The following is a 24,511-nucleotide window of genomic DNA, read 5'->3' on the forward strand; positions in this document are numbered from 1 at the left end:
TTCTTGTCCGTTGTTTAGCGCTAAAAGTCGTTGCCTTAAAATCAGTTCGTAATCTTTCACTATAGGTTTCTGTAACAATTTGAAGGTTTCGGAGACAGTAGGTGGTTGGCCTAAGGCTTCTTATCCGCCGTGATGGGACTGCCATCTTGGGTATAGCTTTCGGGGAGAAGCATTTCGTATTCAGCCGCTAGTCAGACGCTGTTTGAGCCGGCCCTAACATGGAGAACAGCTGTTCGGGTTTTGTAAGCCACATCCTCCGAAAAGGATGCAGCATACGACCAACCGGGGTTGGTTACCCGATCTTCCCTAAGGTTACTCGTACCCCAGCCGGCGCCACGGGGAGGAAGGGATAGAAGTTACTGGGCAAGAGGCTAAGGACCACTTTCACTTGCGTGACGGGTCTATTTTATAACCTTCAAGTACGCAAAGTACCGGTGGTACGCATTATCCCAGTCATTTGCCAGCCATTTGGTGAAGTACAGAGACTTGAAATTTCTGAATAGAATTCCACAGTATCGAGACTACATTCGGGATATTCCATGCAAGCTTTACCACAAACCGGATTAGTTCATATCGGTCCCCGTGAAGGACCGTCTACAATTGGGACTTTTTTTTCGGTGAAATGGAACGTGTTCGCGATCTCGGTTGGAATCGGAAATCATGTTGAGTTTTTCCGAGGAGGTCATTCCAAGTCAATTCTAACACTAGAACAAGTAGACATTCAGCGGTACCTTTTTACAATTGTGTTGCTAAATTTTTCCACTGTGACTTTTTTTATGGATCAATCACACTTTTTTTATTAGGGATTTTCACCGGTGTTTTATGGATGATTTGGATGTTTTTTAGGAGCGTTTATCATTTTTATGGATCATTTAATAATTTATAATTATAAGTATGTTTGTCAATATTTTTGTCCCCCTGCTTGTATGGAAATATCCCATAGTGTAACGGTCATTTAAATTTTAACCGTATTTATCAGCTGTTCAAAAACCCTGTAAAATATTACCGACCTCGGTGATCTTTTTTTTTTTTTTTTTTTTTTTTTTTTTTTTTTTTTTTTTAACTCTTTATTTGTTCCAAATTCAAAATAAATTACATTTCATTTTTAACCTAGGTGCTCCAGTTCCTATAGTAACTTACCAGCCTTAATTGTTATGATATATATCTAAGTGTTTTTACATTGTTGCTGTCTTGGCAATTCAGTATTTTAAACAGGTTTTTTAAACCTGCATGTCAGTATAACAATTGATAGCTTAAAACTAAATAACTAAAACTAAATCTTATCTAAGTATAAAGGGAATTAATCGTTGCAATTGATGATTGTAACGATTTTTGCCGGAAATTATTAATTATTTTGTTGGACATTTGTGCTAAAGTCTCAACATTCGAAATTCTATGTACTTCGGTAGTACTGTACCAGGGAGGCAACTTCAAAATCATCTTCACAATTTTGTTCTGAATCCTTTGAAGTGCTTTTTTCCTGGTAGTGCAACAACTAGACCATATTGGCACAGCGTAAAGCATGGCCGGTCTAAAAACTTGTTTAAATATTAGAAGTTTATTCGTCAGGCAAAGTTTGGATTTCCTGTTAATAAGAGGATACAAACATTTTATATATTTGTTACATTTGGCTTGAATGCCCTCAATGTGATCTTTAAAAGTTAATTTATGGTCAAGTATTAATCCAAGATATTTCACTTGGTTTGACCAGGAAATTGGAACTCCGTTCATAGTGATTATGTGACTACTACTAGGTTTCAAAAAGGAAGCCCTGGGCTTATGTGGAAATATTATAAGTTGAGTTTTGGAAGCGTTGGGAGAAATCTTCCATTTTTGTAAATAAGAAGAGAACATATCTAAACTTTTCTGAAGTCTGCTGCAAATAACACGAAGACTTCTTCCTTTAGCGGAAATGCCTGTGTCATCAGCGAACAAAGATTTGTGGCAACCCTGAGGCAAATCAGGAAGGTCCGAAGTGAAAATGTTATACAATATAGGCCCAAGAATGCTACCCTGAGGAACTCCTGCTCTAACAGGTAGTCGATTAGATTTGGAATTTTGATAATTTACCTGCAGAGTTCTGTCAGTTAAATAATTTTGAACTAATTTCATAATGTAAAGTGGAAAATTAAACTTTTTCAATTTAGCAATCAAACCTTCATGCCAAACACTGTCGAATGCTTTTTCTATGTCTAGAAGAGCAACTCCAGTTGAGTGGCCTTCAGATTTGTTTGAACGAATTAAATTGGTAACTCTCAAGAGTTGATGAGTAGTTGAATGCCCATGGCGAAATCCAAACTGCTCATCTGCAAAAATTGAGTTCGTATTGATGTGAAGCATCATTCTATTCAAAATTATCTTTTCAAAAAGTTTACTTATTGAAGAAAGCAAACTTATTGGACGGTAGCTAGAAGCTTCAGCTGGATTTTTATCCGGCTTCAAAATTGGAACAACTTTTGCATTTTTCCATTTATCAGGAAAGTATGCCAAATGGAAACATCTGTTAAATAATTTTACCAGGAAAGCCAAGGTACTCTCTGGGAGTATTTTGATGAGGATATAGAAAATTCCATCATCACCTGGAGCTTTCATATTTTGAAATTTTTTAGTTATAGACCTTACTTCGTCCAAATCAGTCCCCCAGGAATCATCAAAAATATTTTCCCGAGAGAAAATATTCCGAAAATCCCGAGCAACCTGATTCTCAATAGGACTAGTAAGACCCAAACTGAAATTATGGGAACTCTCGAATTGCTTAGCAAGTTTCTGAGCTTTTTCCAAATTTGTGATCAAAATTTTACCACCTTCTTTAAGCGCTGGAATTGGCTTTTGAGGTTTTTTCAAAATTTTTGTGAGTTTCCAAAAGGGTTTGGAACTCGGGTCTAATTTAGAAACATTATTTTCAAAAGTTTTGTTCCTCAGGGCAGAGAATCGCTTTTTAATTTGTTTTTGCAAATCCCGCCAGATAACTTTCATGGCAGGATCGCGTGTTCTTTGAAATTGTCTCCTACGGACATTTTTAAGACGGATCAAGAGCTGAAGATCATCGTCTATTATAATTGAATCGAATTTAACCTCGCATTTTGGTACTGAGGCAGCTCTTGCTTCAACTATAGAAGTAGTCAGAGATTCAAGAGCATAATTAATTTCATCTTTGGTTTGCAAAGGAATGTTTGGATCGAAGTTATATTCCATAAATGTTCGATATTGCTCCCAATCAGCCCTATGGTAATTGAAAGTAAAGCTGTTGGGATTAGAAATTATTTCTTGGGATATTTCAAAAGTTACTGGAAGGTGATCAGAACCGAAGTCAGCATGGGTAACCAATTGGCTACAAAGATGACATGAATCAGTTAAGACCAAATCAATAGTTGAGGGATTTCTTGCAGAAGAAAAGCATGTTGGGCTGTTTGGATATTGAATAGTGTAATAACCTGCAGAACAATCATCAAACAGAATATTACCATTGGAATTGCTTTGAGCATTATTCCATGTGCGGTGTTTTGCATTAAAATCACCAATAATGAAGAATTTAGACCTATGACGGGTAAGTTTCTGAAGGTCACCCTTGAGAAAATTCTTTTGCTGGCCTACGCATTGGAATGGCAAATAGGCAGCTATAAACGTAAGTTGTCCAAATTTTGTTTCAACAGAAACTCCCAGAGTTTCAAAAACTTTGGTTTCAAATGAAGAAAAAATTTTATGTTTGATTCGTCTATGAACAATGATGGCAACGCCACCACAGGGTCCATCAAGACGATCATTTCTATAAATTAAGTAATTTGAGTCCTTCTTAACCTTATGGTCAGGTTTAAGGAACGTTTCAGTTATAACGGCAATATGCACGTTATGAACTCTCTAAAAATTAAAAAGCTCGTCTTCATTATCTTTAAGAGATCGAGCATTCCAATTTAAAATGTTTAATGCTTTAAAATCCATTACTGAATTTTAAAGTCATGACAATATTATTAGCAAATTTTACTCCAGTTTGAATAGCATCAAACATGGAGTTAGATTTAAGCATATCAGAAATCATGTCAATTAATGAATTCTGTAAAAATTCCATTTTAGGGGCAGTAATGCTTCCTAAGTCAAAATTGTCAAAATTTCCGTTAGAACGTTGGTTAGTATTTTGATTTCTACCCGCTGCAATAGCAGCATAGGTAGCTCCATTAACTCGCTGACCTCGGTGATCTAAATTCAGTGTGTAGTCTTTGACTGCACAATATTTGAGCCAGTACGATGGGGGTTACCTACTGTTAGCGGAGTAATCGATCATCAACACGGAGCATATCGTACGTGTTGATTCGAGAGCACGTGGAATTCCGTCAGCAGGACTGCAATGAATATAATACAAATACTGGCTGAGCTGCAGCGAAAGAGCAGAGACGATCAGCGAACAAGCATCGCCAGCTAGCTGTGCTGAAGAGAGGTGCATTAGCATAATTGTAATTATACTTGGATTTTATTATTCTGTTCAACTAATGTTGTCTTGTATTTTGCTATTTCAGGACCAGTTTTCTAATAGAATTATTTTCTGATTTCTTTTGTAATATCATTTTTGTTCTGGTTTTGTTTTATGAATCGCAAAATTTTAGTAATTCCCTGTCCAAGGATGAGGGGCTTGATGATGAGTTGTCAAGTGTCGCTATGATTTTTTTTTTAATTAGTTAAAATTCTAGTTTTTCTTCAGTTCATTGATTTGAACGGTTCAAGCGAGTTAATTTTACGGAGCCGTAAATTGTAGTTTTATAATAATTTTAATATTAGCATAAAATAAAATAGTAATTTTAAATTCGCTTTTGTAATGCTAAGGTAAATAGATTGCTTTGAGTGTAAAGTTAATTTATAAGAAAGTTCTAACAGTTTTTTTTTTGCACTTCGAAACTTGACGGGTCATACCTCTAACATAGTAGCAGTAACAGTGTCGCATGTCCTAACAACAACTGCCTGCGACTAGTGTTCGAGGGGCCAACAGGGCTGAATAAGGGTCAATACTAACAAAACTCTAACACTAACATGACCCCGAAACTAACGTTCATCCATTGCACTAATAGTTATAATGTAGTTGTACTTTCCTAATAACCCATCTATCACAGATAAACAGCAATAACACTCGCAGGTTGTTCATCGAATACGCATTTGACGGTCAATTTGAGTGTTTTTGGTTGGCGGTGCCGCCACCCTTGCGTTTGACGTCTGCACACTAGCGCCATCTGTTAATCGTACTATCCATCACGTGATACTCGACAGATGGCGGTAGTGTTTTAGTGACTATGTTTTGTGGAGAGAAATATTAAATGTGTTATTTCTGTTTGTCTGTGCATCTATGTTTCTTTTTCGTTGTGTATGTGTGTGTGTGTGTGTGTGTGTGTGTGTGTGTGTGTGTGTGTGTGTGTGTGTGTGTGTGTGTGTGTGTGTGTGTGTGTGTGTGTGTGTGTGTGTGTGTGTGCAGGATTTATCACATATTTCCGGAGATCTTTGAGGTTGGAGCGTAGTTGCTTTAGTAGATGGGCACGTCATTTGCCGGTTTCTCGCGAATTGGGGCTCAGTTTGGAAAAACTAATAACACAAACAGGTAGAGGGATATTTCCTCTATGATTTGGTATAGTTTGTTTGCAGGATTGTTCTTTTGTTCGCGGGAGACCTGTGATTGGCGTGTTTGTTTGCAGGGGCGATTGCGCCCAGATCTCGGGGTTCTCCGGATTTATGGTCGTAATCTAATACACACAGTTGATCACAATACGAGCCTAAAAGCTGCAGTGACCTAGTGAGCACCATAGCTCGAGTCGTCTGTTAGTATTGTGTATCGCAAGGAGAGCCCAACCGAGATTCTAGCCTATTAAGACTGCAGTTGGTCAACTCTCGAAAAAAAAATTGCAAAATTTTAGTAATTTTTTATAAGTTAATAGGATTATCTTATTTTAAAGCTTATTTGTATAATTCAATTTGTTTTGACTTTATAGTTGGTGACTTTTGACACGAAACATTTTTTTTTCACAAGTTAAATATCAAGCAGACTTTACAATTATGTATTCTCAACCAGCAATCCAGAGCCAATTAAACACATCACTAACAAACCGTGAGAACTTTGGACCAACATTCCACCACCACCGCCGCTCGAGAGTCGGCAGTGACTCCAGTTCCAAATCTTCGATCTCATCGCCAGCCCCTCTCCTTCGCCAAACACCGAGTGTTGCGTTTTGCTCTGGTGGCTTAAATTGTAACAGTGTATAAATAAAAATCATTGAGCATAACTAAGCTGTGTGCAATTTGACCATCACCTGGCTGACTGATGCCACAGAAATCAGCCGCCGCCGCCGACGACGACGACGACGACAACAACGACAAGGGTACGCAGTGACTCACAGTGGATGAATGAGCTTGATTTTTTTCTGCCCGTTCCCCATCGGGAATCAAACATAAATAACTGCTCAATCAATTTACCTTGTGCTACATTTTTTGTCCGGATTTCTTTCTCGGATCAATTTGATTTGATTTGGCCGCAACAACTGCGAGGATTGTTTCTAGCTTGTTATCGTCATCGTCGGTAGAGGTTTTCGGATCGAGATGAAATTGAATTAAATCCTTTTTTTTGTGTATCCATGATGTTCCATTGATTTGGTTTTCAATTTTCGTCTCAGTAGTAAATGCCCATGAAATTCGTCGGTGACTTGGCATCGTGCAACAAACGACGAACCCGACTCTCAGTGTCACCGCGTGCGCGCAGGTTGGTCGGCTGGTCGGTCGGGTTTGGGGCGAGAAATGACTCTAATGTGCGTTAATTATTCAATGTTCCGCGTTTCGGAGCATCGAGCGAGCCTGACCAAGTGATTTTTCTTGCATCGTAATGTTGTCCACGTGCCCCGGAGCCTCGAAGTGTGTTGGTGTGTTGTGGCGTAGCAAATCGAGCGTGATTAATTTAATAGCTTCGGAGGAAGTTCTTCTGCCGTTCGGAAAAGTGGCATGGATGAATGCCCGGGCGTACTTCAGCGCTATATAATGCGTGTTTGGACCGAAAGAGTCATGTGGTAGGTGAAATTCTACACCATGTGAGCGGAGCAAGGAGAATGAATGGCTTTAGAGCATCGGGTTTAAGTGATCCAATAAATTTAGCGGTAATTTGTGCGGAACTATGCGAGGTGTTCGATTACACTTGATCGTAACGGGTTTCGGAACTAAATCAGTTCCAACTTTCCTCAAGATATGCAAGCGTATCTGCTTCATAAACCTTCAAAATTCGATACAATCTCATATGGGAAAGCCAACAAACCATATCTCTTCTTTAAGGCTTGAGGCAATTTTCCGCACTCGATATCGATAGGACTTGCCGCCGCTGTGGCAGAGAACGGATTGCAAATCTCTCCCCCGGGACCAGTGTGCGAGATTAATCGATTTAATTGATTTCGGCCGTTCCGATGACGATCTGCCGCGCGCTGCCTCGGACAACCGGACGACGATTGGCTGCCGCCATGTGGCAGTCGGCTTACACTTTGTGTGCGCTGTGGACGTTCCGCTGCTCGGTGAATTGTGTCGGGTCAGTAAATATATCAGTCGCGGGTCGGATGCTCCCTCGGGATATGTGGCGGATGATCTTGGGTGGTTTTGTTTGCCGCTTTTCTTGTAGGCTCACTTACGAATGGGCACTTGTTCGGAAATGTTGTTGAATGGATGGAGGTTCCTGAATTATTGCTTATGGTTTGCTTGATTTGAACATGATAGAATGGGGTCCCTTTGGATTAAATTTTGGAAGACTGTACAACAAACACATTATTATTTTTTTCAGATTCAACAAATCCAGACTTTTTAAATTGTTTCTCATTGTTGTAGCTGATTAGAAGATGGAAATTCTTTGTTTTTTTTTTAATAGTTATCGACTGCCATACCCCGTACAGACTACGGCTTATATCATGTAATATAGGCTGTCTTGCAATGAGCACTCATACATAGGATTTCCAGTGAAAACTAGATGTATGAGTGCTCATTGCAAGACAGCCTATATTACATGATATAAGCCATAGTCTGTACGGGGTATAATACCCCGTTCACATTACAGCGTATAGCACGTGATATACGCTGTCTTGCAATGAGCACTCATACATCTATAGTTTCCACTGTAAATCCTATGTACGAGTGCTCATTGCAAGACAGCCTATATTACGTGATATAGGCTGTAATGTGAACGGGGTATAAGTCATGTAATTTATTATTTTGGTAAATATTTAAAAGATACTGAGAAGCAAAGCACACTTGAAAAGTAGCGAAATATCTTCGGATACTGATGGGATTTGAACCCACAAATCATATCTAGTACACGGGTGCATTGCTAATTATACTATGGGACACGTGACAATAACACGAGTATTTGGCTAATGACATGTAGCATTAAAATCCGTTTCTACTGCAGCATTTTATTCGAAATTCAACGTCAAATCATGTTAAATATGTGCCTTTTGTAACTTGCACAGAAACCATTTGAAAAAATACAAATCATTCCATTACGCTACAGAAATAAATGCTCCCTATGACAGACTCATTAGATAAGCCATCGCGTTTTATTCAACCTTTTCTCGGGAATTGCACAACGAACAAAACAAGCTTGCTATCATCATCAGCTAATCCAATCCACCCGAGTGCACAAATCGCGTAACGGATCACCGTAGCCGGGTGTATCATTTCGGAACTATCCACTAGCTCGTTGCATCCAAGGTATAAGCAAAAAACAAATAAACAATTCAATTACATTAGCATTCATAAATGTCACCAATATCGGTGTTTAATAAATTACCGTACATGCAACAGTTGATTAAATGTGACAAGGCGCCTGCCGAACCGTGGAAAATGCTGGAGCTCGCTCTCGGGACCATAATCGCTGCTGACGGTGGGGACTCTCGCTGATGGGGTTGTCATACCGTTTGGGGCCAGCCCCGACTGCAGCGTCGTATTTGCAATTTAAACTTTTCAGCTGCTCGGTTGCATCATTCACAATTCACATCCAAGTAGGAAATAAAACAAATGCTCATACGAGTAGGTACTTCTCTCTCTCTTATTTTCAAGATCATGTTTGCATCGAACTACCACACCACCGACTGGTGGATCGGGGCAGGAATTACAACTCGCGCAGAAGCGGAATTTATTACCATATTATTATTCAATGAATTATGCAAATCTTGGCGCATTTTTTCGACCCATTGTGTCTCTTCTGGTGTGGCTCAGGGGGCTCTATGCGACAACGAGCAGTGACGACGACGACAACGACGAGGACGACGGTGCATAAATTAGCAGTTCGAGACATTGGTCTTCACGGAGTTTCCTCCGTTCGGTGGTTAGCTTGCAACGGCGGCAGCAGCAACAGCAGCAGGTATCCTGCTTTATTGGCAGGCGTTAGATGAACAGCTGTGTGAATTGGGAATGTGTGATCAGGAGTGAGTTATTTGATGATGATCTGCTAAATTACACTCGGGCAAAATAAACAGTGTTCTGTCAGCACTTCGATTGTACTTCGGGGATGAGCGCATTCAGTGTGAGCACGTCTTTTTGCAATTATTATAAGGGTACTTTTGCAAGGATAAGCAAAATCAATATCTTTTGATTTTGATGGTGCTTGAGTGCTTGGCACTGTGGAAGTCTGCAAGTAGTGGACGAAATACGCATATCTGTCAAAAGGTACGCAATTATAACGGAATTAAAAGGAAATAGCTCATCCCACTCACAAGCTTTTCACAAGTAACATTATTTTAATTTAGAAACTATAGAGTAGACTTACACTTAAGCAAGTGCGTATTCCGGGCATGAGAAAATAACAAATGAATACCTTATTTTGACGTGTTGATCAGCATGACATAAGAGGTAAAATACCAAAGAATACTAACAAAAAATTGCATGCAAAATACCAGCCTCGTAGTCTGCGAAGAGTCCGCAGGTCGCCTTCTAATTGGTCTTGTTCCTGATGGGTCGATTTCGAGAACTATTTTCACTGGGTCGTCGTGCGGCATTCTTACGACTTGCACAGCCCACCGTAGTCACCCATTTTTTGCAATCTTCTAGCAGCTGGTGCATTCGCCTCCTCCACGCTCCGTCATCCATCTACACTCTACCGTAGATGGTACGCAACACCTTCCGTTCGACAACACCAAGGGCGCGTTGGTCCTCCACGATCATAGTCCAGGTCTCGTGGCCGTAGAGGACCACCGGTCTATACAGCGTCTTGTAGATAGTCAACGTCGTGCGTTGATGGAAAGTCCAATGCACCTAGCTTCTGCCTTCAGTCTGATGTACGTTTCCGCCATCGTGTCAAAGTTCCGTGTCATGATGTTGAAGCTAAGATGGACTTCCTGAAGATCGTGCTACTCGTGTCTATCCCAGCTCTTCTGATCACACCTTCTAACGCGAAAGTCCATCACCTTGCCGTAACCCCCTTCGAGATTCAAAAGGACTCGAGAGTGTCCCCGATACTCGAACAACGCACATCACTCGATCCATCGTCGTCCTGACCAATCGTGTCAGTCTATCCGGAAATCCGTACTCGTGCATAATCTGCCATAGCTGATCTCGATCGATTGTCTCTTAGTTTACCGTGTGTCGTTTACGCGGTACAGATTTTCCATCGCCTCGCGATTTCGGTCTTCCTGCTGACGTTTCTTCCTTCGAAAAACCGAGTTTTGTCTGTTCCGCGCTCCACATTCAATCTCGTGTGGTGTTGCAGCATTCTCGCCCGTGCTGCATTCTTCTCCTCTACTAACAGTTTACATTCGCCGTCAAACCAGTAATTTCTTCGGTACCGCTGCAACAGTACTACCTATGGCGGAACGGTCCCTCCAGCCATCTTTAAGAGCAGCTGCGCCAAGCTCCATGGGTAGTGCAGCTTCCAGCTGCTGCGCGTAATCCTGGGCAACTCCGGAGTACCGTAATTGCTCAATGTTGGGTCGCGGCGTTTGACTTCGACGGGTGTTTTGCACCGTTGAGACTTTTAAGTGCAAGCATAGTGCAACTAAGTAGCGCTTCTTTCTCGTCGTCGGGTCTCCCTTTGTATGGTCAGTGCACGTTGATGAGCTTGCACATCCTCGCGTTGATTGGCTGCAAATCAATCACGCGTTGACGCATCTTACCCAGCACTACAAACCGGTTCCCAGGTCATTGGTGGTGCCACACCTCTGGTAGAAAGTAGCCGCTCGATGCCCGCTTTCCCATACTTTTTGTTCCGTTCAGCAAAGTTCCTGCAGTGTTACGACTTCGAAGTTGCGTGGTTGAAGATCGACATAGATTAACCTATCGCAGCCAGGGAAGCCGAGCGATTTGCAGTTCCATGTTCCGAGTTTCCAATTGTAGTCCTTATTTCGTCGCGTGGTTGTGCCAATTGATCCGATCCGTATTTCTTTCTTCGGTATTTGCAACTTTATAGTTTTTCCAGGGCGGATTGTTAATCAGCACAAACTATTTATTAGGAGGTAACTAGGATAAAAAAACTCTTTGAGTGCCAATCATCCTTACTACAATGTAACACGAAAGCACCACTCAAATGAGGAATATGCTTTAAAAAATTATTTCCAATTCAAAAAGGCTGAAAACAAATTATAAATCCATTCCAATTTAAATTTTTCTACCAGAATCTTTACAAAATTTTCAAATTTTCTGTATCTAGAAATCTAAGAACACTTGAAGTCTAAGATATTTAAAGTAATAATTAATATAATCAGGATAAAACAAAATGAAAATGGAAGTTGTAAGTGTAAAGACACCCTGGACTTTGAAGAGCTTTTGATACTTGATAAGTTTAAAAACGGTGATACCTGCAAAATTGCCTAGATTGGTGTTATTCATGAACGACGTGATTAATCCGATGATTATTCCACTGATATTTCTAAACGACTGTTTGCTTAGTTTGTGAGCAACCCCAGTCTACTAACAAAGGTTTGTTTTACATTCCTAATAAATTTTTCTGTTAATGCATTGGGGGAATCAACCCCTCAGTTGTCACTATGGATGTGAAAATATATAATTTACTTGAACATCCAGAAAGATCCGATAATCACAATACAACCTGAATTTTCAGATCCAAGTGTAAAGATATAATATATATAGGGTGTCCCAGAAACTACTAGCACACTTTCAACTCGCCGCCATTTCAACCCCGATGAAGTTTATCAGATGTTGCTCGATTGCCCCTGTCAATCGAAACTTTGTGGGCCCTTGGAGATATCTACGGAAGCACTTTAAGGCAGCGAATTCAATCGAAGAATTTGAAAAGGACTGGACAAAGAGGTCAAAATTATCGCCAAGGCAGCGTCAGATCAAAATTTCGCTCCTTAGCATTCGATTAAAGGAACTGCATACGATTAAAGGAACATATTTATGAATTAATAATTTGAGTTCATTAACATAACGTTGTTTTATTCCAATAATAACTGTGATTATACTTTCTGGGACACCCTATGTATGGAAAACATGCTGAGCATGAGTTTTTAAGTCTAATGTTAGTTTGCCTAACGTACGTATGCCTAACTATAGTTGCTATATTCATAGTCTGATGTATAGAATCTCGTGAACCAATTGAGCTATCCAATAGCGAAACCAATCGAGCAAATCACGACCAACTACAGAAAAGAGCACATCAGCTATTGCTAAAAAAAACTTCGGAAACCCTTTTCTCGTGACTCAAGGCTCGCCTATGCGAACTAACACCATCGTTGAGTTGGGGAAAGTTTCCTCTATCCGATGATGCTTATAATTTGCGTTCGATGGGCGAGGAAAGAATAATCAACGTTTTGTTTATTAAAGTTGATAGTACCTTTTCAATTGTTGGTGTACAATATATTGAATTGGTTCCGCTCTTTGATAGACCGAAATTCTATCCGCCAGACTATAAATATAGCGACTATATGTCTAACGACCCTCTGTAAAACGCATTCATGCCTACAGGAGTATACCTTAATCTTTTTGGCATTGTTATTACAATATCCCTAAAATTTTCCTTAGCATTCTCTTCAGAGTTCTTATCAAATTCTTCTCTGAATTTCCTTTGGAATTATCCTTGAAATTCGCGTGGACTTTTCCTTCAGAGTTTCCATGGAATTCTTCTCAGAATAATCAAGTAATTCTACTCGTAACTAAATTGGGCTTCATACTAAACTTCACCTGAACAAATAATGTTCAAATATTGGTGGAATTTTTTTTTAACATTGGCAACTTCAATGTTTGCATTAGTTTTGAACATATTTCTATCACTGGGTTTAATTTATTTCAAACTACAGGTTTCTTATGGCGTTTCTGAATTCTTTCTTGTATACTTTTAGCTATTACGTCCCTACTGCAACTTAACGCCAGATCTCAAATTTTGTTTTTGTTTCAAGCACTTTCACAGTTGTTTATTGGAAGCTTTCAAAATCTGTATAGACCTGTAGTACTGCTGGTAGATCACCTTTTTGTGGTGCATAACTGGTATAATATCTACCACATCGAACTCTGGCCCTAGGTTCTTCTTGTTGCCAGTTATGAGCCTCGGTTTTGAGATTGGAAACAAGAAAAGGTATGGGCCAGGGTTCTGCTGCATGGTCAAATATCAGTATCATCGTTTGTTTTTGTCACTACACACAATTTTTTTTAATGAAATCTCTTCAGGTTAACGTTCGGTAAACAGCTCGGTGATTTTTCACAGTTTTGTAACCAGTTGGTTACAATCCGTGGATTTTCGTTTGTATGAGTTGTTGTTGTTTGGAAAATTCACGAGTTTTAATATCAAAGACAGAAGGCAAAACACAGCAGCGAGAGGGTTAGTACCGCTGCAAAAACACTCGAACGATACTAAAAGGAGGAAAATCGTAGTCTTAAGCTAAAAATGGAGAATGATCGGCAAAAGGCATGCGAGTGGCCATCTTCTAAAAGATAAAATCTTTTAATTGGCAGAAGTAATCAGGCGTCCGTGTAGACCGGTATCGTAAAGTGCAGTGCCATTTAGTGTAACCCCCCCCCCCCCCCCCCCTTGTGGGGTTTCTGGGATGTTGGACTGCCTCCGTTCAGGACCTCGTACCGTAAATAAAACGGTCTTACACGGCTCGGCTCGGAAGTCAAGATGGCTTCCGAGCCTAATAGTAAATGATCCTCGATCGATCCTCAGGCGGGTGGCCTAAATTGCCAAGGAGAGTCCCGTCTCGGCTCGACCAAGGTGGCCATGCCACGGTCAGCCGATGCCGTCAATGACGGAAGATGCCTGCCAGCCAAACGAGCCAGCAACGCCTTCTGAGCCGTATGTGGCTGATGAACGCCAGCAGATCCGCACATTCTCCCAAAGCTGCAACAACACTGTCTGCGCCACAAGTTTCCGGCCACACGGTAGTGCAGGAGCAGCCGTGTGGGCCAACGCCAGCGTCGCGACGCCGTAGGAGATCCCGCTGCAGCAGTGAGTACAAATTTTTAAACCCTCGCATACACGCCACATATATGTGAAAACCCACACCCACACGCCACAGAAAAGGGCAAATAAATGTTAGAAAATGTGAATATTCCTGTGTGTTTCATACTTTGTCCGCGTAGCCCCTCCGAATACCCAGTAACATGCCGGCCCTGTGACACATTTCTCATGCTACTGAGCTAGTTACCCGGGAGTGTCTGGTCATGCCATAGTCACAGTTTTCTTGTAATTTTTCACAGATATTTCGGGGACAATTACAGGAAAACTTTGAAAAATCACTGGAATGCTTACCGCACGTTCAGCTGTTGAGGTTTCGGTAAAATTTCACAGAATTTTGTGAAATAATCTTAGTGTGTAAGACGACCTATTTTGATTTTTGAGAAGGCACGTATTTGGAGAGGTCTAAGAATTTTTCAAATGATACGGAACATCACAATTAATTGAGGATTCATGTAAGACCTATTTTGATTGATGAGAGAATGCGTTTTTGGAAAGATCCCAAAACGTTTCGAATCATGTGGACCATCGGAATTGAATTATACTTCATGTGAGAAGAGCAAGTACATATGTATGATTTAACTGTATTGAAAATGAATCCCGCGGCGCTGGTGGTGTAGTGGTAAGCGTGATTGCCTCTCACCCCAGCAGGCCTGGGTTCAATCCCAGTCGGCGCCACCAGGATGTTCTGAGGCATAACATCTCTGATCACGCCTTCCTTCGGGAGGTAAAGCCGTTGGTCCCCGGTTCATGAGTTGATGGGTCGATAGGTAGGGTCCAGGTGTGGGAGCTGCCTCCCTGGCGTCGGTACCATTGGTGCTCAGCACGGAAAACAAGATCGACGGAAAACAAAAAGAAAACGAATACCTCATTACTTTGTCATAGTAATACGGTAGGTACTACGGAATACACTAAAGAAAGGACAATGACATATCACAAAAGATCATTGGTCACAGCGATTATGATCCGAACAATGAAAAAAAAACCTGTTGGAGCATTTCCAGGCCAAAATGCAAACCAGTTGGACATAAGTGTGTCCGATTTGAATGAAACATTACACACATGGTCGCTGCTACCAATGGTTGAATTTTTTATTTATATATGATTTTTCATCACAGTAACTTTTAAAAACAGCGTATTACTAATATTACTAAAATGGATGATATATTTTCAAAAAATCATAGAATCTGAGAAAAAATGTTGGTAAATTATTTTTTTGGGAAAAATACACTGAAAGAAAAAAGTCAGTAAATTAATATTTAAAAAAAAACGTAATACATTGTTTATTTTACAACACCCCCCTTCGATCTTTCCCATTTGTTTAATGTAGAAAACTGAAGAAAAGCTTTTATATTTGGTGAAGAATTTAGGCTGATAACTTGCTGAAAAACAAAATCTTTATTAATTTTTAATTTTTGGTGATTGTTCAACTCAATGAAATGGCATATTTATTAGTAAAATAATAATTTATTTGCACTTAACGCATAGTTTTCGATTAATTTGCCCGTATAACCATTTTTCCTAAGTCCAGTATTTCTCAAGTTAATGCGAAATAATAATATTAGTAACAATAATTTTCAACATTTTACACTATTTTCAAATATAAGTCGTGATGTCCAGCAAACTAAATGTTTATTCCTTGATTTTTTTTTATTAAAAACAAACAATTCATTCTCAGATATGGTAGCTGTCAGACCTACTATTTTTTATTTAGACGCAGCGGAAGAGAAACACAGATAAGAAACAGTATTTATTTATTTTTATTATTTTTTTACAGCTCAAATTATTTGAATACATTGAATATTTTGGGTACATCGTTTGATTGTTTTAAATTGGAATATAGCAATGACATTTTCGAGTTCCAGGAATTGGTTTCACTTCCTTAAAAATTGGATAAAATTCCTTGTCAGCCTTTTTGTTTGAAGATCCTCTTTACAACTATTTGCCCAGTCATACAGTTGCTTAGGGTTCGATGTAGGGTGCTCGTGTTGTTAGCTAAACTTGCTCTGGTTGCCATTCTCTTAAGGGTACCTCCAATCGCATCACAAGGACTTATAGATTTTTTTAAGCAAGTCACCAGCCTACACTCTTCACCAAATTTTAGAACATTTCTTCAGTTTTCTTGATAAAAAAATATTAAGAGTGAAGGTGGGGGTGTTTTGAGATCGTAAAAGTTTTACTTTTTTTCAATGTTAATTTACTAAGTTTTTTCTTTCAATGTATTTTTTCCTCAAAGATAATTTAACTACCTACATCTTCTTCTCAGATGTCAATTTGATCAGATCAATAGTTTTCATGTTATGATCCATTTTAGTAATACGCTCTTTTCAAAAGTTACTGGGAAGTAAATAATAATAATTACATGAAAATTGAAACCATTGGTAGCAGCAAACATGTGAGCAATGTTTCATTCAAATCATAATTGATATATTTTTTAGCGTTTTAAGCTGGAATAGTTTCAGGCCAAAAAACATTTTTTTTACTCGATTCGCTCCGATTTGCATGAAACATTGCATAATTTTTTGTTATGGGCAATCATTCACATCTTTACAAAGATTCTTCAATAAATTGTAGCACGAAAACATCACTTTTGATCGAAATGACATCTGAAACAAAGTTGTTGAGAAAAGTAAAGTCTTTTTGAAAAGTATTTAGAGGAAATGGCTCTAATGTTGGCCTATGGATCTAAGATTGGACCCATCTCTAAAAATCTGCTATTTATCAATTTTATCAAGATGAACGCGTCATTGGGATGGTATTAATGGATAGTTTTGGTCGCTATTGAAAATTTAGTCGATTGTTGAATGTATGTATGGGTTCAAATTAGGAGCATTTAGGCCGACATTACATCCATTTCCCCTACGCAGTAATTTTTTTTTAGTAATTTAAAAAAATAAAGTAGTACACCCAACCGGGGGATGTAAGATTAGCTTACATTTATGTGGGATTCATCATCAAAGGATGTTACAGGAGACCGCATGAACTGAGGATGCGATATACCGAACTGCGGTCCAATGTAAGAAATGGAGAAAGAAAAATGTGGAGTGTATTAGTTAGTGAAATTATTCATGTCGAAAAAAAAAGTGCCGGCTAGGGCCACGAACGTTGCGATTAACAAGCCTATGATTTCTCCACTGCTCTCTGCATGTTTTAGAATCTGGATAGGCTAAACTTCGTTTGCTTTTTCTGCTGGATAGAATCAAGGCAACACAGCAAAAAAATAATTTTGATATCACATCAAAGTGGATACACTACAATCATGTCGAAAATTTCATGTAATTTTTATGACCACATAAATAAACAAATGCAGTAAAAGCAGCGTAATGTCAGTTCATGCATTGTATTAATGATAATTTTGTCCTTTTTAGCAAGTAATATTACACCATATTTTCGACATGATTGTAGTGCATCCACTTTGACGTGATATCAAAATTATTTTTTTGCTGTGAAGTGTGTGCGTCGTTCTACCATGTTATACATAACATGGCAAATGTTTGCTTGTGTAGATGAAAGCATATACAGAACACGGAATAAAAATGATTAAAAATCATTGCATCGTCTGCAAGGTCAACTTCTAACATTCGCTGCGATGTTCATGAACAGAGGATGATAGGAAATGGAACTAACATTCATTGTAATAATTTTTTGGTTTGCGTGTAAAAACTTATATATTTCGAAAAGTATATTTTCAATTCATATATTTTATTTAAAAAAACGTTTAAAAAGAAATATTTTGGAATATTTAAAACCATGCACGCAAACCAAACAATTTTTACAATGCATGTTAGTTCCATTTCCTATCATCCTCTGTTCATGAACATCGCAGCGAATGTTATGAGTTGAACTTGCAGGCGATGTAATGGTTTTTTGTCTTTTTTATTTTGTGTTCTATCTACGCTTTCGACTATACCAGTAAGCTTTTTGTTTATAACATTGTAGAACGACGCACACACTTGCCTCGATTCTCTCCAGCAGAAAAAGCATACGAAGTCGAGTATGAGAAGAAATGAGCGCTTCTTGTTTGCTTTGCAGTGGAGAAAGCACAGGCCTGATAATCGCAGCGTTCGTGGTTCGAGTCCAGCGGCAACCTCTTTCTTGTTTTTTCGACATAATTTATTTCACTCGCTTATACCAAGGTTGCAAAGACTCATTTCAGCTAAAACAATGTTTTTCTAAACTATGAAATAATTAGATGCCATGATCAAATTTTGAATTGGTAGGATACAAGAAGAGGTTGCAAAGAATGTGTTTGACATATAAAACCTGTTTATTTCACTTCATGAGAGTCACAATCAGCGATTTTTCACAAACTCACTCACTCACTCACTCACTCACTCACTCAGCGATCAGCAAATCGCTGATTGTGACTCATAGAAAGCAAAATTTACAGGTTTTATGTTTCCAACACATACTTTGTAACCTCTTCTTGTAAGTTACAAGTAAAACATGCCATCATACGATCTTTTGGTTTTATTATTCCGAAAAACATTATTTTAGCTGAAATGAGTCTTTGCAACCTTGGCTTATACACTCCACATTTTTCGGTCTCCTATTTTCTTGCATTGGACCGCAGCTAGGTATATCGCATCCTCGGCTCATGCGGTCTCCACTAACATCCTCTGATGATGAATCCCACATAATTGTAAGAGAATCTTACATCCCCCGGTTGGGTGTGGGCACTTGAAAATGGACAAAAATCGTAAAACATAAACTAATGGTCATGTTTTTAAGCTTTTTTTGTGTAATTTTTTCACAGAAAACGATTAAGAATGTCTCATATATTTCTCCCTGTGCAGAAATTTTATAAAAAAGCTAGCTTACGAAAAAACAAAACAAAATCCCAACAGTTCTTGTTCTACGATTTTTGTTAGTTTTTAAGTGTCCACACACTTAGAAAAAACTCATGTAAATTTAGGTGCTCTGAGAGTGACATATACGAGCATCAATTTTGACATAAATTTGAGTCATAACAGACGCGAAATATAGCTTAATCAAACATACTTTTCGTCAAGCAACGAACTTTTCAGTCTCGGAGCACTTAATGTTACATGACATGTTTGTTTACGTCTCATCTTTTATGTCAAAGATGAATTTCGTCACTTGTAAAATTAGTTATTTCTGAGTGTGCATGGTTTTAAATATTCCAAAAGACTTCATTTTTAATGAGTATCTAAAATATATATAAATGTTGCAGATATACTTTTTGAGATAACGGAGGTGAACCAGCCTCAGGGTGAAAGCCTCCCTAATAAAGAAAACTTAACTTAACTTTTTGAGATATTTGAGTTTGTGACACTTTTTTCTAATTTTCAGAAGATCACAAGTGTCGTTATCACGATAATTATTCAAGATCAAAAATAGCCGAATATTTGCAAAAATGAGAATGATTGGCCATAACAGACAATTATGCAACGTTCCATGCAAATTGGAAAATATTGAGCCAAAAAATAAATAAATGCAACTTGCTATTTTTTGAATTCTTGTTACTTTAATAATAACGTTTATTATATGCTTCTTAATTAGAAAAAAAATAGTTTTAAAATAAATAATTTTTTGCATCAATCCTAGGACCACGAATCATTAAATTTGATATTGTACGAACACTAAAAGAAAGTGATTACATTTTTTGTGAAAAAAAATCCGTAAATCTGGCATAACATAATAACATATTACTGTGCTTTTACCGATTATGTAACTCAGATATATTCTAAAGTCTTGTATTTTGAAAAATTTTCGAAACCTCGGACAATACAAACATTTTGGCAACATTCTGAAACTTGCGACCAATTTTCCAAATTCTAATAATTTATTTTGTTAATCAGGGAGGACAAACTGTATACTATTTGCATTTGTGTGGTTGCGACCACGGATTAAATGTCAATGGAATCTTCATTTGGACGGTTAAGCCAACTTCACACTTCGGCGCTTGTTGCTGTACTGCACTTACATGGAATTGGGACTTATATAATGAGACGTTGCACTCTAATGATAAATTGATTCCTCAATTTTACATAAGTATGTGATTTTCTTTTCCACGATAGAATGGAGCGGATTGTTACGGAAAGCTCCCATAACTTAAAATAACATTAACCAATTATAATTTAGGGTTTATTCGCCTTCAACTCATTCGAACGGTATGTTTTACGAATAAACCGCGATAAAACCTTAGCGTGGTGAAAGTGAAAACATTACTAGACGACAATGGATTGGCGCCTTCTCTATCAAATGCATCCACAACGTAATTCCTAACCGCACCTTGATACCTGTCTATCATACAAATTATTAATGATATAACATATACCCTATACCCAAATCCAATGGACCTATTTGGTAGAACATGAATTATCGGTCAATAGAATAATGATCCGGGGAAAGAAGGCGCTTCTGAATAAAAAGAGATGTTTAGCCATATTTTACCTCGCTCATCCTACCCTTCCTCGGTTCCCATTCTGGTGCTCTGTAAAGGGTCAATTCTTGGTGTATTTATGTATGTAGGTACCCATCGACAACGACGACGACGGCGAGCAACTACCGACGGTAGCAATAACACGTTCCAGTAATCGGTATTGGCTACGCTGGTGCTGCTGCTACAATACGCTTTCGTCGGTGTCTACCAACGGACGTCGTGGTGCATTTAGGATTTCGGCTCGCGACACCCTGGCGGCAACGATGCCGTGTCTATATCCGAATGGTGTGAATTGAAAGTGGAAGAATTCTCAGATGAAAACACACTCGTAAATGGAACGACGGAGAATGAATACCTACCCACCTTCTGGTAAAGCAGAGAACCGTCACTTGGTCTGGAAGTGAATCCGTTTGGATGAGAAGTGAGCATAAAATTACGACGATGTGTTATTATTTTGAGTGTAGAGAGCTGATCGGAGGATTTCATTCGATTTGGTGGCTCCAGTAGCATTGTCCCCTGCTGTATTAGCATTCCCGTTGCCATATTTTACATTGCATTTCAACCGTGGAGACCTTGCTGCTGTTGTTGTTTGGGGCAGGATTTGTTGACCGAGAGATGTAATGCATATGGAACGAATGCTCAGAGCTCAGAGGGCATTCTTCAGACGAGCAAAGGCGCGACACGGCGGCAAGGAAAGTTCTCCTCAAGCAAATGTTTATTTTATTTCACTATGGCAAGTGCTGCTTGTGCAAACGAACAACTGCAGCAAGACGTTGGAGCAAAAAATAATTCAATATTTGAGGACATGTCCTGCTGTGCGGTACATGGTTTGAAATTTTCTTGTTGGCTTCTCGGTGATGTAGAATATTTTGTTCGGAATAAACCGATACTCTTGTTTCCCTGTCTTGTTTTTTTCGTGCATAGAAAGTTTATCGGTCTCGCATTTTGTACTACCGAAACAATTAAAAGTTCAATATCAGCCCAAATCTAAGCAAGCTGCGTCTGATTGTGAACCAACCGGATAGAACTTGGCACGTGCCTCTATTTTCTCCAACCAAACGCTTGCGCCTAGTTCCGGTCGTTTTGTCGGATAGTTCTGTTTGATGTTCCGAACCTCTTTCCCGTAACAGTTTGTATGAATGGAACAAATTGCCCTCAAGGCACGTACCCAGCCAAGGAAAAATAAACTATTCCCAAGAATTTGTAGGCGGTCTATTGTAGCGAGGGACAATGTAGCGCCACGCGTTGAAATCGAACATTCAATTCTAGAGTAACGATAGAGCGATGAAACGAAGATTATTAGCATAATTTCTCCATTATAGGTGCCGGTGGGTCTTGAATAATGAATCCCCCGGCCGGCGTTGGGAGAACTTTCGGTGGCTTTATGTCATCGGTTCCGGAGTAGGGAGGAAAAACAATGGCAGCATATTAATTATTATGATCTGCTGATTAGGATCTCTTTCTATAGTTGAAGATATCCGGTTGATAGGAGGCTAGGCTCGATGGTTTTCATCCAAAAAGTCCATCAACGAGTTCAGTGACTTCAATGCTTCCTTGGGAAGTGGCAGACGGCGAACTGGACAGAACTTGAACTTGAGCCTTATTTGTGCCGGTTCATGTTTTGTGAGCTGCTGGGTAAATCTGGGTTTCTAATAAAGGGGTTAGTTTTCGGAAAAAAAATAAATAATTTAAACAATTGTATCCTTTTCAAAAATCTGTGATGTAAACTTTCTTAAATTTCGACTCTCAATAGTAGAACCGGGACACATACGAATGGTCCACGTCGTGTCACAAATGGCGGATTCTTCAATTTTCTAATAGGGTGGGTGTACCAATTATGGCTATACGATCCTTTTATGGTGACTTCCTATTATGGCTTATGGAATTCCCATATGCCATAATTGGAACACACCATAATAGGAAGGTATAGCCTACCTCGGGTTTTTTTTTTTTGTAAAAGTAACCATAAAACCGTCCGATTTTAAATGAGAGCAAAAAGCATATGTTGTTGATGTTTAGACTTGTTAAAGTGTATCATAAAATCCCCAATTACTCTGTTTCCAAATTCATAGATTCTCATAGTGAATAAAAGCAAAATTTATAACAAGGAAATCTCGAAGGATAGACGAAGTAGGATGAAAAAATAAGCGATGTTAACTACCCAAGGGAACTCAATTTCAGCAATGACTGAGCTGCTAGCGTTTGCATCACATTCTGACCGGTGTTGATTCTTTATAAAATAGTCTTAAAAAAAACCAGCATTCTCCAGATAGGACTAACAGAATAATTTGCATTTGTAATTACAGAAAACCACTGAAACTGTCAGTAAGTGGAGATTGGCTGGTTTTCGATTCATAGCAGTAATTTTATTCAGCGAAAGGTTCGAAATTTCATTCAAGCGTACTTAATTTAAACTGCATCGTTTGATAGTGCAATTCGGGAACCATCCTGAAGAAGGGGATCTTTTACGGGAACGGTTGAGCTTCCAGATGTTCCATTATATATGCGAAATATTGCGAAATGCTGCAAAACAGTTCCGCACACTTCCTTAGTAACTGCTTCCAATCCAGTGGGAGAAAATCGTCTGGAAGAACGCTGGAGTAAACCTGTTGTAATCGAACAACGCAACTATCGAAAGATAAACAATCTTCGACGTTTAACTTTTTGCAGGTAACATTGCCTCCATAAATGCTGCCATAAATCTGAAAGGGTAGGGATCAAGCAAAATGGCTTTATATAAATACAATTCAGTCAGCAAGTTTTCCGCATAAAAGCCATTTCAAAGCCTTATGAATTTGTTAGGGATTTCATTAAAGCAAAACAACTTTTTCGCAAATGGCCCATGAAAACCAAATTTTAAGCCACCGCCATATTACAATTATTTAGTTTGATTTTTACAATCTTCGTTTTCGATATGTATTTTCTTGGATATAACTATATTTTGGTTTAACTAGCAATGAGCAGATATTTGAAATACGATAATCATAAAAAATACTTCGGCTGAGCTTAATGATTAATCTGAAGAATAACTAGGTATATTTTTTTTCTCAATTAAAAATAATAAGCAAAATCGACGTTTTCCGAGGGCGGACTTATTTTTTTCGACGTTTTCAAGTAAATTTAACATAAGATTTAATATGGCACCTACAATTACGCCACATTAAGAGAAGAGTTTTAATAATTTTGAAAATTGAATAGGATTTTTATATGATCAGATTACATTTCCATTATTTTGTTAAGATCAGATGGTATTTATTAATCCTTTTCTATCTTGATTGATAATTTTTCTAGTAAATTCAGCCAGTGGCTAGCGAAAATGGCTTTAAAAGGGTTTTTATTGTTGCCAAATAGCTTTTATTGTAGCTTAAACACGCGATTCAAATGGTTCTCAATACGTTCGTCATACAACCTTTTTGCAGCAAATCAATCTTGAAGAGCTTCGAAAATATACCCTTCGGAACCTTCTCTAGGATGGGCCAACTAGATAGATTCAACCCAGATAATAATTCTGAATTTTAATTGGGATGTAAACATTCATTCTTGTAAACTTGTATTTCATTTCACGCAACCGAACAGCTTGTAAACAATGTTGTTTACAAAGATGGGCTTTTGTATACAATATTTGCTGCACTGCATGAAATGTGTCAGAATTTTACATGATATATTTAAAATGTAAACCTAAATGATATGTGACGCTCCAT

At 38.6% G+C, this 24,511-nt stretch overlaps 1 protein-coding gene across 1 annotated transcript in view; it reads right to left on the reverse strand.

The window, feature by feature from the left end:
• dysf (dysfusion) overlaps positions 1–11,610 on the reverse strand; it is a 219,223-nt gene extending 207,613 nt beyond the window's left edge. The window contains exon 1 of the mRNA XM_065222995.1: positions 11,604–11,610. The gene's annotated coding sequence lies outside the window, so the exon portion shown is untranslated. The remainder of the gene's footprint in view (positions 1–11,603) is intronic.
• Positions 11,611–24,511: the final 12,901 nt, after the last annotated feature.

This window comes from Ochlerotatus camptorhynchus, unplaced genomic scaffold (assembly GCF_037179485.1).
Source record: "Ochlerotatus camptorhynchus isolate MF236.1 unplaced genomic scaffold, CSIRO-AGI_Acam_v1.1 ptg000182l, whole genome shotgun sequence".
NCBI classification, from domain to species: Eukaryota; Metazoa; Arthropoda; class Insecta; order Diptera; family Culicidae; genus Ochlerotatus; species Ochlerotatus camptorhynchus.